The 4,658-nt window shown below is 41.0% G+C and overlaps 1 non-coding gene across 1 annotated transcript; it reads left to right on the plus strand.

Annotated features, from left to right (window-relative positions):
* Positions 1 to 570: 570 nt before the first annotated feature.
* On the plus strand, positions 571 to 672 carry LOC126023755 (U6 spliceosomal RNA). Its single transcript, XR_007500825.1, has one exon. It is a non-coding gene; the product is annotated as a U6 spliceosomal RNA (small nuclear RNA).
* Positions 673 to 4,658: the final 3,986 nt, after the last annotated feature.

A 4,658-nucleotide genomic window follows, 5' to 3' on the forward strand; every position in this document is an offset into this window, starting at 1 on the left:
TGCTCCTGGGGTGGGGACTGTGAGTGGAGAGGTGGGTTTGGATAGATGAGGGGAGGGTATACTATGACACTGATGGTGGGAAGTAATTTCTCTGAAAAAGACAGCTGAAAGTAGGCATTTTTGGTCGAGGCCTCTGGATTAGTTCTCATATTGCCTTCTAATTAGATGTCTCTCCGTTGGTGAAATGGTGGGTTGTGCTTTCCACAATCCCCAGAGAGAGAGGAATTCCCAGGTCCCCTGTACGGATAGGACAGGAGACGCAGGTCCCACAGCAATTCCAACACAGGAAATAATCCACACTCACACCACAAGCTATTCACCCAAAAGCCAGTCGCCTCCCACGTGGAACCATGAGCCAAGATGGCAGCTTCCCCTCCCAGCCTCCAAAGCAGCTATTGGGAAAAACAAGGCCCACCCCCCAAGGGGCGGGGAAAAAGCCAGATGAAGAGGCAAAGGGAAATATCTTTTTAGCATGTAAATCAAAGGAACCAATCTAGAGACATCTTAGAAGACATCATGAGGACCAATCCAAAGGCTTCTACCAATAAGGCATAAAGAGCCTGCCATGGTACTTGCTTTGGCAACTTACGTCCCAAAATTGGAACAATACAGAGATAAACATCAACCCTGCAGAAGGTTGACACACAAATTTGTGGAACTTTCCATATGTTTTCTTGGAATATACCCCAAGGGGTCCCCCCAAAACATAGTAGAGCAAATATATTTACACCTCTATGTTCCTTGTAGCACCATTCACAAGAGCTAAAATAGGAAAACAACGCAAGTGTCCCTGAAAACAAGAATAAATGACTGGGTAAGGAAAGTATAGTATATATACACAATGGACTATTACTCAGTTCTAAGAAAAGATAAAGTCATGCAATTTGCTGCTACATGGAGGGACCTGAAGAGAATCATATTCAATGAAGTTAGTCAGAGGAAAAAAGACTGACACAGAATGCTCTCTCTTCTGTGTGGGATATAAAGAAGCATAATGGTGGAATAATGACTGTCCAAATACAATGGAAACTGAGAACATGAAAACTGGTTTTCAATAGGAAACTAAGCCCCTTGAGGGAGATGGCAGATGGGGGGGGTGGGAACTGTCTGTAGTTGAGAAAAGAAGTCAACCAGAAGGAGGAAGTGGTGATGAAACGTGGTAAAGTGTTAATGTATGAAACCCTATCAGCAACAGTACAGTAAACCACAATGCAAAAATTCCTATGCAAAAAAAAAAAAATGCTCCTCTTGTAGAAGTGGATTGGTGGAAGGCATTGGTGGAGGAAAATGGGCACTGGTGAAGGGATTAGTGTTGAGACATTGTATGCTTGCAACCCAATCATGAATAGCTTTGTAAGCTCATGGTGACTAAAAATGATTTTTAAAAAGCTATTTGTAGAATAGCTTCTAATGAATATGAAAGAATAATAAGAGATTTCATCAGCATTCCTGCCGGTGATCCTGCCTGCTTCAAAGCTGCCTGAGACTGGATTTCATCTGCTTTCCTGCCGGCGATCCTGCCTGCTTCAGAGCTGTGTCGGGACATACACACACTGATTCCTGCTGGTTTCTGCCAGGAGTCAGAAGGGTGCAGAAGCCATCTTGGGTCATGCTGTTTTCAGCTGCCTGAGACTGGATTTCATCAGCATTCCTGCCAGTGATCCTGCCTGCTTCAGAGGTGAATGTCAATTTTCTGGGTGACCCTGGAGACCACAGTGAAGGTTTTGGAGGCTTCAAGCTCTTTCACCTTTGTCAGTAAGAGGATGGGAAGCCCCAATCATCTGAGGGGATTACCCATTTCAGACTAGAATTAAAGTTCTAAAGGATTTCTGGGAACTCAGATGCCAGCACACCTTCTGCCTGTCTTCTGTGCTGGTCTGCATTTTTGGCCTGATTTCATCCTGTGTGTGACTCATCTGCAGACGGCTTGCCTTCCCTGGAGGTGAGTTTACACGCCCAGAAAGGGAGGAACCAGAGGAACACGGCTGCTCCACTTCACTTTGCAGCCATGCACATCATTTAGCCAATGAATACAATCACAACACGTAGAAAAACCCCAATACAAGTGACAATGCGGAAGCAACACAGGCCAGCGCCAGACATAGAGAATGACGATGGCAACTCTGATGAACATGACCAACCAACTAGTCAGTCTCTCAGATAAGGAGTTTAGAGTCTCAATATGGAAGATGTTCAAAGAACTCAAAGAAAGTATAGAAGAGAACACTAATAAGAATCAAGAGAATATGAAGATAAAAATCAGAAAACTCCATACAGCAGAAAAAACTGGAAAAAGGCCTTAAAGCAAATGATCAAACAATGGAAAAATTACTCAAAGAATTGGAACAGATGAAAATAGAAGTCTATGATAAACTCAACAGAAACAACTTAAGAATCATTGGAGTCCCAAAGACCTAGGAAGAAAATCTCCAGGAAGAATCAATGGTCAAGAACATCATTAAAGAGAAACTACCAGAGCTAAAGAATACATGCGATCAAATCCTGCATTCCTGAAGAGTACCAACTAAAAGAGATCCCAGAAAAACACCCCAAGACACACCCTAGTCACAATGACGAATCCCACAGATAGAGACAGAATTCTGAAAGCAGCAAGATTGAAAAGAGAAATTACATTCAAGGGAACATCATTGAGATTTACTGCAGACCTGTCACCAGAGACACTCAAGGCCAGAAGGCAGTGGTGGGACATAGTGACAAAACTCAATGAAATAAATGCTTCGCCTAGAATACTGCACCCAGCAAAACTCACTTTCAGATTTGAAGGAACAATACATGGTTTCACAGACAAACAACAGCTCAGAAACTTTACAGACTCAAAACCATTCTTAAAAGAAAAATTGAAGGCCTACTTTAAGACAAGACTGACCAACAGACACACCAAACTTCGATATAAAGATGGCGCTAACTCCCAGGACAATTCTTTCTCTCAATGTCAATGGACTAAATGCATTAGTTAAGAGACACAGAGTGGCTAAATGGATCAAAAAACTCAGTCCAACCTTCTGCTGCCTACAAGAAACACACCTGAATAGTCAGAACAAACATAGACTCAAAATAAAAGACTGGAGGAAAATCATCCAAGCAAACAAAACCCATAAAAAAGCTGGAGTGGCCATACTAATATCAGATGATGCAAACTTTATACTTAGGAAAGTTGTAAGGGACAAAGATGGACATTTTGTATTAATCAAGGACTATGTACAGCAGGAAGAAATCACTCTCCTAAACATATATGCACCGAATGAGGGGCTAGCAAAATATTTAATAAAATTGTTGACAAATCTGAAAAATAATATCAATAACAACACAATAATTGTGGGAGACCTCAACATGGCATTGTCAACATTTGACAGGTCAACCAGACTGAAACCCAACAAGAATATACTAAACCTGAAAAGAGAAATGGAAGAAAGAGGCCTAGTAGATATATACAAGACACTCCACCCCCCAGAAGCCTGGATACACATTCTTCTCTAATGTACATGGGACATTCTCCAGTATAGACTACATGCTAGCACATAAAACATACCTCCATAATATCAAGAGGATAGAAATTTTGCTGACCACAAGGCCCTGAAATTATATGTGAACTACAAAGGGACACAGAAGAAAAACTTTAATACCTGGAAGTTAAACAGCCTAATACTGAATAACCAGTGGGTCCGAGAGGAAATAAAAAGGAAATCAAAACCTTCCTGAAAACAAATTACAATGGAGACACAAACTATCAGAACCTATGGGACACAGCAAAAGCTGTACTGAGAGGAAAATTTATAGCTTTGCAAGCACACATCAGGAAAGAAGAAGGGGCATACCTGAATAGCTTAATGATGCAGCTCATAGAATTAGAAAGTACTCAACAAAAGGACCCAAAAATAGGAAGACAGAAGGAAATAACAAAGCTGAGAGCAGAAATCAATGAAGTGGAAACCCAAAAAACAATCCAAAAGATCAACGAAAGCAGAAGTTGGTTCTTTGAAAAAAATAAACAAGATTGATAGACCACTGGCAAAACTAACAAAGAAAGAGAGAAACTTGGTAACTCGTATTAGGAATGAAAAAGGAGAGATCACTACTGATATGGTAGAGATTCAAAGGGTAATCAGAAACTACCTTGAGAAACTCTATGCCACTAAAAATGAAAACCTAGAAGAAATGGACAAATATTTGGACTCATAATCTTCCACGGTTGAATGAAGAGGATGTAGCATATCTAAACACACCCATCACTGTTGAGGAAATTAAGACAGTAATCAAATGTCTGCCCAAAAACAAAAGCCCAGGCCCAGATGGATTTACTAATGAATTCTTTCAAACATTTAAAGAGGAACTACTACCAATCCTGGCAAGACTCTTTCATGAAATTGAAAAAACAGGAATACTTCCAAATAGCTTTTATGAAACCAACATCACCTTGATACCTAAACCAGACAGAGGTGCTACCAAAAAAGAAAATTACAGACCAATATCGCTGATGAATAAAGATGCAAAGATCCTCAACAAAATCCTGGCAAATAGGATTCAATGCCTCATTAAGAAGATCATCCGGGCCCGGAGAGATAGCACAGCGGCGTTTGCCTTGCAAGCAGCCGTTCCAGGACCAAAGGTGGTTGGTTCGAATCCCAGTGTCCCATATG

This window comes from Suncus etruscus, chromosome 11 (genome assembly GCF_024139225.1).
Source record: "Suncus etruscus isolate mSunEtr1 chromosome 11, mSunEtr1.pri.cur, whole genome shotgun sequence".
Classification (NCBI taxonomy): domain Eukaryota; kingdom Metazoa; phylum Chordata; class Mammalia; order Eulipotyphla; family Soricidae; genus Suncus; species Suncus etruscus.